Genomic DNA, 13,593 nt, shown 5'->3' on the forward strand with positions numbered 1-13,593 from the left:
TTTTTTTTTGAGACGGAGTCTCACTGTGTCTCCCAGGCTGGAGTGCAGTGGCGCGATCTCGGCTCACTGCAAGCTCTGCCCCCCGGGTTCACACCATTCTCCCGCCTCAGCCTCCCAAGTAGCTGGGACTACAGGTGCCCGCTACCGCGCCCGGCTAGTTTTTTGTATTTTTAGTAGAGACGGGGTTTCACCATGTTAGCCAGGATAGTCTCGATCTCCTGACCTTGTGATCCACCCGCCTCGGCCTCCCAAAGTGCTGGGATTACAGGCTTGAGCCACCGCGCCCGGCCTATTTTCAATTTTCTAATCATAACTTTTTGAGTTTGGGTTAAATGTCACTGAATTTTTATGTCCTCCATACATTATTTTATAAAAATTATGCTGCTTATCTAGACTTGTCACATCCATCTTGGTATACTAAATTAATATTTAAATATCTCACAGTATTTTACAGGAAACCTGTCTCATTTCTTATACTTCAAGGACTTCTCCACTGTTATGTATATCACCTGTATTTTCTACAAATTTCTGAAGTTCTGCAAGTCACATTCTTCAGTTGATACATGACTGTTTTGTTCCCCACCTTTCTTTACATCTGAATTTTCTGTAACGTTCACTTGGTTCCTGTCAATCCACTTCTTGGTGCTGTCTTGTTATTCTCTGCTCCTTATGTGCTGCTATGTTGCTGAAAACCTAGCTCCACGGGTCTCCATGCACTGCCAGGAAATGTTTCTGCACTTTGCATTCACTAACAGTTCCCTTCAGTATAAGCCATTACCCACTGTGGGTCATTTACTTATTTTCTTTATAAGGTTACCACTATAGTTTGGAGGGGATGTTTGTCCCCTCCAAATCTCATGTTGAAATTTGATCCCCAGTGTTGGATATGGGGGCTAATGGTAGGTGTTTGGATCATGAGAGTGGACCCTTCACGAAAGGCTTGGTGCTGTACTTGAGGTAATGAATGAGTTCTTATTCTGTTACTTCCCGTGAGAGCTGGCTGTTGAAAAGAGCCTGGCGCCTCCTCCCCTCTTGCTTCCTCTCTTGCCATGTGATCTCTGCACATGCCATCTTCCCTTTGCCTTCTGCCATGAGTGGAAGCAGCCTGAGGCCCTCACCAGAAGGAGCTGCTGGTGCCATGCTTCTTGTACAGCCTGCTCCCCCTTTTTAGAGTTAACATAAGTTTGCACAACACAAATGTTTGGGTTATAGGTCATTTGAAACTGCATTTCCCTAAAATTAATTTGCATTACATGTAATCACTTTTTCTTTATTAAAAATCCTGTTCCTAAAAATTTGAAGATCATGGTTGAAAATTTTATAATTGTTCAGTATAAATACTATTTTTGGTATAATATCTTTTTCTTTCTCTCTCTCTTCCCTCTTTCTCTCTCTCTCTTTTTTTTTTTTTTTTGAGATGGAGTCTTGCTCTGTCACCAGCCTGGAGTGCAGTGGCACAATCCTGGCTCACTGCAACCTCCACCTCCTGGGTTCAAGTGATTCCCCTGCCTCAGCCTCCCTTGTAGCTGGGACTACAGGCACGCGCCACCACACCTAGCGAATTTTTTGTATTTTAGTAGAGATGGGGTTTCACCATGTTGGCCAGGATGGCCTCAATCTCCTGACCTCGTGATCCACCCGCCTTGGCCTCCTAAAGTGCTGGGATTACAGGTGTGAGCCACTGCGCTCGGCCAATATCTTTTTCAATATGAACTACTGATTTGCCAACTGTAGTTAATAGAAAACCTGTTTTTTAAATATCTTGTAGACGTCTCTCCTACACATATGATCAAGAAATCACCACCAAAACAGAACAATAGCACAGAAAAAGTATTCCAAGCAGTGATGTTGGAAAGACATGAAATCCATGACATCAAAGATTTTTACTTCAGGGAAATGCAGCAAAATATTCATGACTTTGAGTGTCAGTGTCACAATGATGAAAGAAATTACAGAGAAATACCTGCAATTAAAAACATCACTGGAAGAAGAGATCAAGGTGATGGAAGGAATGCAGGAAATAAACCAGTTGAAAATCAGCTTGAACTAAGCTTTTGGTCGCATCTGGCTGAACTACAGGGATATCAGACTGAAAGGAAAATTTATGAATGTAATCAAATTGAGAAGTCTGTCACCAGTGGCTCCTCAGTTTCATTACTTCAAACAAATCTTCCTCGTGTCAACACCAGCATTTCTAATATGTATAGGAATGATTTTATGCATCCTTCATTACTCACACAAGACCAGAAAGCATACATTAGGGAAAAACCTTACAAATGTAGTGATTGTGGCAAGGCCTTTCATCAGAGGTCCAACCTTACTATACATCAGAGAATCCATACTGGACAGAAACCACATAAATGTGATATATGTGGCAAAGCTTTCAGGCGAATTGCAAACCTAGCAAGTCATCATAGAATTCATACTGGAGAGAAACCTTACAGATGTAATGAGTGTGGCAAGACCTTCAATCAGACGTTCAATCTTACTACACATCAGAGAATCCATACTGGACAGAAACCATATAAATGTGATATATGTGGCAAAGGTTTCAGGCAAATTGGAAACCTAGCAAGTCATCATATAATTCATACTGGAGAGAAACCTTACAGATGTAATGAGTGTGGCAAGACCTTTAATAGGATGTTCCACCTTACTAGACATCAGAGAATCCATACTGGACAGAAACCATATAAATGTGATATATGTGGCAAAGGTTTCAGGCAAATTGCAAACCTAGCAAGTCATCATAGAATTCATACAGGAGAGAAACCTTACAGATGTAATGAGTGTGGCAAGACCTTTAATTACAGGTCCCACCTTACTAGACATCAGAGAATCCATACCGGACAGAAACCATATAAATGTGATATATGTGGCAAAGGTTTCAGTCAAAATTCATACCTTGAAAATCATCAGAGAATTCACACTAGAGAGAAACCTTACAGATGTAATGAGTGTGGCAAGACCTTTAATTACAGATCCCAACTTACTAGACATCAGAGAATCCATACTGGACAGAAAACATACAAATGTGATATATGTGGCAAAGGTTTCAGGCAAATTGGAAACCTAGCAAGTCATCATAGAATTCATACTGGAGAGAAACCTTACAGATGTAATGAGTGTGGCAAGACCTTTAATAGAATGTTCCACCTTACTAGACATCAGAGAATCCATACTGGACAGAAACCATATAAATGTGATATATGTGGCAAAAGTTTCAGTCAAAATTCATACCTTGAAAATCATCAGAGAATTCACACTGGAGAGAAACCTTACAAGTGTAATTAGTGTGGCAAAGCCTTTAGCATGTACTCAAACTTAACTGGAGAGAGACCTTATAAATGTAATGACTGGGGCAAGGCTTTTTTTCAGAGTTCAAAATTGTGAAACATCACAGCATTCATTCTGGGGAGAAACCAAACAAATGTAATTAATGTGGAGAGGCATTTATTCAAAATTCAAGTCTGGTGGACCATCAGAGAACTCACACTGGAGAGAAACTTTACAAGTGTAATGAGTGTGGTAAAATCTTTATTGGGCATTCAAGCCTAACTAACCATCAGGTAATTCATACTGGAGAGAAACCTTGCAAATGTAATGAGTGTGGAAAGGCTTATATGAAGCGGTCCCAACTTAGACATCATGAGAGTATTCATACTGGAGAGAAGTCATACAAATGTACCAAACGCAGCAAAGCGTTTAAACAATGGGCGGACATCAGGATTCACCAAAAAATCTATGCTGGAGAGAAACCTTACAAGTGTGATGAATGTGGAAAAACCTTTACCCAGGCCTCTCACCTCACTATACATCAGATCATCCATACTGGAGAGAAACCATATGAATATGATGTATGTAGCAAAGTCTTCAGTCAAAATTCACATCTCGAAAGTCATCGTAGGATTCGTACTGGAGAGAAGCCTTACAAATGTGTGTGGCAAGGTCTTCAGTCAAAATTCACACCTTGTAAATCATGGGAGAATTCAGACTGGAGAGAAATCCTACAGATGTCATGAGTGTGGCAAAGCCTTTACTGAAGGCTTACACTTCATTAATCATCAGATAGTTCATACTGGAGAGAACCTTCCAAAGGTACTGAATGTACCAAGGCTTTTAAGCATGGCCCTAAACTCAGTACTCACCAAATAGATCATACTTGCAAATGCAATTAATGTAGCAGTGTTTTAAAAGTAGTGCTCACTACTCATTAGATATTAGTATCTAATATATCTTGGGGCAAAGGCACACAAATGTAATGTGTGTGACAAGGATTTTATCTGAGGATCAGAAGTTGGGAACAGAATAATTTGTACTGGGGAGAAACCTTAGAAATCCAATGAGCATGGGAAAAACTTTACTATCAGTTCAGGTACTACATGACATCAGAGAGTTCATATTGAAGAGAAACCATGTAAGTACAAGGTATGTGGCAGAGGCTGTACCTTGTACTTTTTGGGAGGCTGAGGCGGGTGGATCACCCGAGGTCGAGTTTGAAACTACCCTGGCCAACATGGTGAAACCCTGTTTCTGTTAATACAAAAATTAGCTGGGCGTGGTGGTAGGTGCCTGTAATCCCAGCTACTCAGGAGGCTGAGGCATGAGAATTGCTTGAACCTGGGAGGCGGAAGTTGCAGTGAGCTGAGATTGTGCCACTGCATGCCAGCCTGGGTGACAGCGCAAGACTCCGTCTCAAAAAACAAAAAAACAGTATACATCTTTTAGAGAAATCACACAAAAGTAACATGCAACCTAAGGCTTTTTTTTTTTTTTTTCCGAGACGGAGTCTTGCACTGTTACTCAGACTGGAGTGCACTGGTCCAATCTCGGCTCACCACAACCTCCACCTCCTGGATTCCAACAATTCTGCCTCAGGCTCCCAAGTAGCTGAGACTACAGGTGCACACCACCACACCTGGTTAATTTTTGTGTTTTTTAGTAGATACAGGGTTTCACCATATCGGCCAGGCTGGTCTCAAACTCCTGACCTCGTGATCCGCCCGCCTTGGGCTCCCAAAGTGCTGGGATTACATAAGCCTTGCACCCGGCTTATGCTAAATCTTTTACCCAGTGGTCAAAACTAGCACATCACAGGATTTACACTGGAGAGCAGCCTCACAAATGTAATGAAAGTGGTAAGGCTTTTTATCAAATGTCCTTGTCTTTGGGGTCATGAGAAAATTCATACAGAATCTACTAAAAATGGACTAAACATGGAAAGACCTTCAAGTAGCAGTGATGTAATGAAGGTGGTAGTTTTTTTTGTTTTTTTTTTTTGTTTTTTTTTTTTTTTTTGAGACGGAGTCTCGCTCTGTAGCCCAGGCTGGAGTGCAGTGGCCGGATCTCAGCTCACTGCAAGCTCCGCCTCCCGGGTTCACGCCATTCTCCGGCCTCAGCCTCCCGAGTAGCTGGGACTACAGGCGCCCGCCACCTCGCCCGGCTAGTTTTTTGTATTTCTTAGTAGAGACGGGGTTTCACCGTGTTAGCCAGGATGGTCTCGATCTCCTGACCTCGTGATCCGCCCGTCTCGGCCTCCCAAAGTGCTGGGATTACAGGCTTGAGCCACCAGGTAGTTTTTTAAACCAATACCCACAACAGTCTACACATCATAGAATTCATACCAGGAATCACAAAGTCTCTAATTTCCCAAAATTAACTGGAAATATTACAAACTGCAGAATAGTTCCAGGCCAAAATATGATAAATTCATAACATGATGTATATCAAAGGAAAAAAGGACATGTGGAAATGACACATTAGTGTATAAAATAGTCATTTATGTGAAGTTTCTTGGAAAGGCTACACTACTATTACTGGTTTCCATCTGAAGTTTGAGATCTGTCGATTTTATGCTTTTCTTTTTTTTTTTTTTTTTTTTTTNCCATTCTCCGGCCTCAGCCTCCCGAGTAGCTGGGGCCACAAGGGCCCGCCCCCCCCCCCCCCGCCCTTTTTTTTTTTTTTTTTTTTTTTTTTTTTTGAGACTCGCTCTGTCGCCCAGGCTGGAGTGCAGTGGCCGGATCTCAGCTCACTGCAGTCTCCGCCTCCCGGGTTTACGCCATTCTCCTGCCTCAGCCTTCCCGAGTAGCTGGGACTACAGGCGCCCGCCACCTCGCCCGGCTATTTTTTTGTATTTCTTAGTAGAGACGGGGTTTCACCGTGTTCGCCAGGATGGTCTCGATCTCCTGACCTCGTGATCCGCCCATCTCGGCCTCCCAAAGTGCTGGGATTACAGGCTTGAGCCACCGCGCCCGGCCTGATTTTATGCTTTTCTTACAGGCCTTTCATTATGGTCTTTCGGAAGGAATCAATAAAATGACAGGGCCCACTTCATTAGGTGTGGTTCATTCCTATTCATGTTCCCTGGAAGAACAAGAATGCTGAATTTTAAAATTTAATATTGTATGAATTAGCGTCAGGGAGAGGTGGAGAATAATACAAAACTGTAAGTCATGCTTACTGTGTTCAGTGTGCCCTTCTCCAGAGGGCCACTGGCTTATAGGAAAGGATTGCTGCTCTACCAATTGACCATGAGATGGCATGCCAGGACATTAAGACACTGGGTTTTTGTTTGTTTTTTGAGATGGAGTCTCGCTCTGTTGCCAGGCTGGAGTACAGTGAGGTGATCTTGACTCACTGCAACCTCCATGTCCTGGGTTCAAGTGATTCTCCTGCCTCAGTCTCCCAGGTAGCTGGGACTACAGGCTTATGCCACCATGCCCCACTAATTTTTGTATTTTCAGTAGAGACAGAATTTCACCATGTTGGCCAGGATGTTCTCAATCTCTTGACCTCGTGATCTGCCCACCTCGGCCTCCCAAAGTGCTCAGATTACAGGCGTGAGCCACTGTGCCCGACCGACACTGGGCTTTTTATGAGAGTGATAGATTACTAGGACCTGATTGTGTGGTAGAAGTAATGTAGGGGAAATGGCGATCATCTTCTTTAAAAAGCAATAGCTGCTGTATATCAATGATTAATGAAAAATTAGTCATTCTTGTAAATTGAAGAAAGAATGGTTATCATAGAGGGTAGTTCAAGTAAAAGAACCAGGACTGGGCATGGTGGCTCACGTTCTGTAATCCCTGCACTTTGGGAGGCCAAGGCAGACAGATCTCTTGAGGCCAGCAGTTTGAGACCAGCCTGGCCAACATGGCAAAACTCTGTCTCTACAAAAAATACAAAAATTAGCCAGACATGGTGGTGGATGCCTGTAATATCAGCTATTTGGGAGGCTGAGGGGAGAATCACTTGAACCCCGGAGACGGAGGTTGCAGTGAGCCGAGATCACCATCCTGGGCAACAGAGTGAGACTGCCTCAAACAAAAACCAAACCGGACAAAAGAACCAGAAGATCGTCTGCACGTGTACGTAGACGTTTCACAACTGGCATTATGTTTTACTACTGTTTTATTTAGAAAGTTTCACACGTTTTATGCGTTAATAAAATTTAATCATAACTTTTAATGACTCACGTTTCTTCTACCACAGTTTTGTCTCACCTCAGTTGGGTATTTCATAACAGACAGTGATAGTGCACCATTAGGCTCTCTAGGTTGAAGGAGTCTTGCAAGGAAACATGAGGTTTGGGCTTTAACTGTGGCAACTGACATCCAGGATCCTCCCCTTTAATTTGTTCTCATCCAAAACTGATCCATATATTTTTCTTTAATAAGTGATTTTTCAAGGTTGCATTTATTTTCTCCTTTACACTACACTTTGAGTAAGAGTCAGTGTTATTAGTGCTTTATGTGTAATCACTGAACCTGTGAGATAAGTACTGATGTTATTCACATATCACAAACGAGGAAACTTAGGGCCAAGATGGTTTAAGGACTCATCCACATCCCTGTAAGTGGGTGAATCAGGATTCACGTTTGGCTGCAAAGATGAGTGATACAGTTTGGATTTGTGTTCCTGCCTGGATCTCCTGTCAAATTGTAATCCCCAGTGTTGGAGGTGAGGCCTGATGGGAGGTGACTGGATCATAGGGGCAGATTCCCCTGTGGTGCTGTACTTGTGATAGTGAGTGAGTTCTCATGAGATCTGGTTGTTTAAAAGTGTGTGGCACCTCCCCCTCTCTCTCTTCCTCCTGCTCTGGTCATGTGAAGTGCCTGCTCCCACTTTGCCTTCTGCAATCATTTTAAGTTTCCTGAGGCCTACTCAGAACCTGAGCAGATGCCAGCATCATACTTCCTGTACAGCATGCAGAACTGTGAGCCAATTAAACCTCTTTTCTTCATAAATTATCCAATATCAGGTATTTACCCAATATCAGGTATTTCTTCATAGCAGTGCAAGAATGGACCAATACAGTGAATGTCTTAACCATGGTGCTCCACTAACATGGCTAGTTACTTTTCTTTTTTTTTTTTTTTTTTTTTTTGAGATGGAGTTTCACTCATTGCCCAGGCTGGAGTGCAATGGCACAATCTTGGCTCACTGCAACCTCTGCCTCCCTGGTTCAAGCGATTCTCCTGCCTCAGCCTCCCGAGTAGCTGGGATTACAAGCGTGCACCACCACACCCAGCTAATTTTGTAGCTTTAGTAGAGACAGGGTTTCAGGTTACAGGTGTGAGCCATCTCGCCCAGCATGGCTAGTTATTTCTCTCTTTCACGAACTCAACATCTTGACTTAATTTTGTTAGTATCTTTTGTCATTTTATACTGGTTTATTTTCACACATAATTGTGACTGTAGTAAGCATTATGTCTATATTTTTATTTCATGGGCCAAATTACTATAAATACATACTTAAATAAGATGCCTCAGCCTCCCGAGTAGCTGGGATTACAGGTGCTCGCCACCACGCCTGCTTAATTTTTGTATTTTTAGTAGAGATGGGGTTTCACTATGTTGGCCATGCTGGTCTCGAACTCCTGACCTCAGGTGATCCACCCGCCTCAGCCTCCCAAAGTGCTGGGATTGCAGGCGTGAGCCACCGCACCTGGCTGAGAGTCATATTTTCATCACATATCTGAATTACAATAAAGTTGGGGAGATAAAGCATACAGTCAGTTTTGTAGTCCAGTGCAAGGGGGACACAAGGTTTCTCTTAATCGGAAAAGAACTGGTAGGTCTTTTCCCTTATACCAGGGAAAACATAGGAAATATGTGATTGTGTTGCTATTTGATTTGAAACTACAGTATTGGCTAGGCATGGTGGCTCAGGCCTGTAATCCTGGCACTTTGGGAGGCCGAGGTAGGTGGATCACCTGAGGTCGGGAGTTCGAGACCAGCCTAACCAACATGGAGAAACCCTGTTTCTACTAAAAATACAAAAAATTAGCTGGGCACGGTGGTGCGTGCCTGTAACCCCAGCTACTTGGAGAATTGCTTGAACCTGGGAGGTGGAGGTTGTGGTGAGCCAAGATTGCACCATTGCACTCCAGCATGGGTAACAAGAGCGAAACTCCATCTCAAAAAAAAAAAAAAACTACAGTATTTTATGTGAAAGTAATTTTTGATGACACTGACAGTAAAGATATAAACTGGGGCTTAAAAACTCCACTAATTTTACTTGACAAGCATTCATAAGTGGAAGCAGCAATATGCCCCTAAGTGGCCCCAGGGGTAGATGACAGAGGTGTGTATCCTAACAAGTCTTTGCAGAACTGGTACCATCAAATCTCTCAGACAGTTTTGACAAATGGTATTTGCTATCTTTTCATTAACCCATTTCCCCACCCTACCCCCACATCTTCCCAGTAAGCTGTGAGCTCCTGTCAATACATTTGTCTGTGCATTCCACAAATAGGTCATCATGATTCTGGATCCACACTTGTATCTTAACCCCTCTAGGAAAAGAATTGTTGTTAGAAGAATCAATATGCAAAAATATACACAATTTATATAGGTGTTTTGACTTTTAAGTCCCCCGAAATAAAAAATTGTGAACCATAAGAAGTCTCAAATTTTATTTTTTTTTTATTTATTTATTTTTTTTTTGAGACGGAGTCTCGCTCTGTCACCCAGGCTGGAGTGCAGTGGCCGGATCTCAGCTCACTGCAAGCTCTGCCTCCCGGGTTCACGCCATTCTCCTGCCTCAGCCTCCCGAGTAGCTGGGACTACAGGCGCCTGCCACCTCGCCCGGCTAAGTTTTTTTGTATTTTTTAGTAGAGACGGGGTTTCACTGTGTTAGCCAGGATGGTCTCGATCTCCTGACCTCGTGATCCGCCCGTCTCAGCCTCCCAAAGTGCTGGGATTACAGGCTTGAGCCACCGCGCCCGGCCAGAAGTCTCAAATTTTAAATGTCTCCAACAGATATGATCACACACCTCACCAAGCCACTCTGACTGTGGATATTCCTCAATCATAAATATGTTCCCATCCTGACAATTTTCTCCATTTCCTCTGCCCAATTATTTTTCCCCATTTGTATCTATAAGACAGAGTAAAATTAATGATTTTGCTCAAACATCTTATCCTATGGGCATTTCTTGAACAGTTTAAAGTAGGACATCCTGTCATTCTATCACTACATGTACACTTCATTGAACTTATCCCCATATTATAATTAAGGCTGACTTACCCGTATAGAACATAAGCTACTTGAGAGCAGGGAACTGGTTTAGTTTCTTGCTAGATCATCAATGATTAGAATAATCCCTGAGAGCAGGGACTCTGCATTTGTGTTGAATGAATGAATGAATGAATGCACTTTTTTCGATGCAAATAAGTAAGTTACTACAATGCACGGGCTCACAGATTAGCAGGTAACAGATTCTACTTTTATTCCCACATTTTATATCTCAGGCAACATGAGCTAAATAGATCCACCTCAGCAGTGAAAAAAGGTTTTCATGAAGTTTTTCTAAGCCATGAAAATGGAAGATTCACTCTCAAATGTTCCATTCTACTCCCAATGAAAAATAACACTCTTATTTGTCAGGTAGAAAAACTTACGTAATGACAATCTGAAAAACAGGGACTAAAAGACAAGTAGGAAATTTATCTCTCTCACATAATAGCAAGTCCAGAGGCTGCAGTTTGGGATGTGGCAGGTCCTCTGAGAAGTCCATTCCGCCTACTCCACCTCCATCAGCACTCAGCCTTCCTTCTCCTTGAGGAGAATGCAGATGGCTGGTGTACGACTGAGCAGGGTATAGGATGAGGGGCAAAACCATTTTCATTTTTAGGCTTTGTCTTGTTTACCCGAAAGCAATATTTCCATATTTTTTTCCAAAGAATATTAATTCTGTTAAAAGGCTACTGTAATTATAATGAAGAACGGGGATTTTCAAATTTCATATTCACACATCAAAAACAGAGGAAGAGAAAGAAACAGTAAGTTAGAAAGCCAGGAACAGTGGCTCATGCCTGTAGTCCCAGCACTTTGGGAGGCTGAGTTTGGAGGATGGTTTGAGCTTGAGCACAGGAGTTCAAGACCAGCTTGAGCAACATAGTGAGACCTCATCTCTACATAAAAATTAAAAAGTTAGCCAGCTGTAGTGGCACACACCTGTGGTCCCAGGTACTCGGGAGGCTGAGGTGGGAGGATCATTTGAGCCCAGGAGGTTGAGGCTACAACAAACGGTGATCACACTACTGCACTGCAGCTGGGGCTGGACAGAGGGACACCCTTTCTCAACCAACAGCAGCAAAATCCACAAACATGCTGCATACCTGTTACCAATTATATCAATGACAACGTAGTTACCATAATTTTGGGAAGAGCCAGATTATATCAACTGACTTTGTTCTTTATCCTGAGAGTCTAATATTCTATGTAACCTATGGCCTGTTTTTAGGTGTTCGAAATGAAAGACAAAAATTATCAAACTGTCCTTAGTTTTTTTTTTTTTTTAACTTACAGATTTACTTCTATTGAGCTCTATTTGTATCTAAATGAAAATATTTCTCCGAGTTTTAATATATTCTAATTCCACTATCAAAGTAGGAAAATGAAAGAATTTGAGATTTTTTTAAAAATGCATGCCCTCTTACCTTAAAGTGAGAGATGTATACACTTCCAAATGTATTTTCATATTAGACTACAACTTAAAGGTAATCTAACTGTTATATCATAACTCGGGAATTTTCAGAGGGAGCCTGTATTTCCAATGAAGCATTAAAGACCTTAACAGGATTTCCTCGGGTACATAGAATATACTCAATTGGGGTGAACTTTTAAAATGTTTAAGGATATATTTGTTCCAAAAAATGAATAATCCCATCTTGTTTTAGTTTTCTTTTTTTTTTTTTTTTTTTTTTGAGACAGAGTCTCGCTCTGTCGCCCAGGCTGGAGTGCAGTGGCCGAATCTCAGCTCACTGCAAGCTCCGCCTCCCGGGTTCCCGCCATTCTCCTGCCTCAGCCTCCCGAGTAGCTGGGACTACAGGCGCCCGCCACCTCGCCCGGCTAAGTTTTTTTTTTTGTATTTTTTAGTAGAGACGGGGTTTCACCGTGTCAGCCAGGATGGTCTCGATCTCCTGACCTCGTGATCCGCCCGTCTCAGCCTCCCAAAGTGCTGGGATTACAGGCTTGAGCCACCGCGCCCGGCCTTGTTTTAGTTTTCTGTTTTTGTTTTTTTTTTTTTTTTTGAGACGGAGTCTCGCTCTGTCACCCAGGCTGGAGTGCAGTGGCCGGATCTCAGCTCACTACAAGCTCCGCCTCCCGGGTTCACGCCATTCTCCTGCCTCAGCCTCCCGAGTAGCTGGGACTACAGGCGCCCGCCACCTCGCCCGGCTAGTTTTTTGTATTTTATAGTAGAGACGGGGTTTCACCGTGTTAGCCAGGATGGTCTCGATCTCATGACCTTGTGATCCACCCGTCTCGGCCTCCCAAAGTGCTGGGATTACAGGCTTGAGCCACCGCGCCCGGCCTTGTTTTAGTTTTCAATTTTAGTTTCCTTTTTTGTTGTTTTTCCACATGTAAAATTTTTTTGTCTCTAAAGTCAAAATTATATTACAAATATACGAAAATCCTATTCTGATTTGCCTTCTCGAACTTTTTATTTTTTTAAATAGGTTTCTTGATAGGTATTAATTTTAGATTTTTTTTAATCACAAAGAGAATACCATATATGATATTCTATACCTTATTTTTTAGCTATGGTGGCGATCACTCCAATATGACTTTCCCCATTCTTTTTTTTTTTTGAGATGGAGTCTCGCTCCATCGCCCAGGCTGGAGTGCAGTGGCGCAATCTCGGCTCACTGCAACCTCTGCCTCCTGGGTTCAAGTGATTCTCCTGCCTCAGCCTCCAGAGTAGCTGGGATTACAAAAGCATGCCACCATGCCCAGCTAATTTTTGTATTTTTAGTAGAGACGGGGTTTCATCATGTTGGTCAGGTTGGTCTTGAACTCCTGACCTCGTGATCTGCCCGCCTCTGCCTCCCAAAGTGCTGGGATTACAGGCACGAGCCACCGCGCCCAGCCCTGACTTTCCTCACTCTTTTAACAGCTTCACATATGTAGCCAACATTCCCCTAATTTCTCAGCCACCTTGCCTCAAGTTAAAACCATGAGACCAGTTTTGTCAAACAGGGTGTAAGTGTAATGTATCACTTTCAGGCCAAACCACTTAAAACTAAGTGTGACCTTCTTGCTCGTTTCCTTTGCAATAATCAGAGGCCTATTTTTGAGATGCAGAA

General features: G+C 42.6%; 1 long non-coding RNA gene across 1 annotated transcript; it reads left to right on the forward strand.

Annotated features, from left to right (window-relative positions):
• The first annotated feature begins 4,790 nt into the window (after nucleotides 1–4,790).
• LOC112612461 lies at nucleotides 4,791–5,788 on the forward strand. Its single transcript, XR_003116865.1, has 2 exons — nucleotides 4,791–5,255; nucleotides 5,573–5,788. It is a non-coding gene; the product is annotated as an uncharacterized LOC112612461 (long non-coding RNA).
• The last annotated feature ends 7,805 nt before the right edge of the window (nucleotides 5,789–13,593 follow it).

The sequence above is a fragment of the Theropithecus gelada genome, chromosome 19 (genome assembly GCF_003255815.1).
Source record: "Theropithecus gelada isolate Dixy chromosome 19, Tgel_1.0, whole genome shotgun sequence".
NCBI lineage: Eukaryota > Metazoa > Chordata > Mammalia > Primates > Cercopithecidae > Theropithecus > Theropithecus gelada.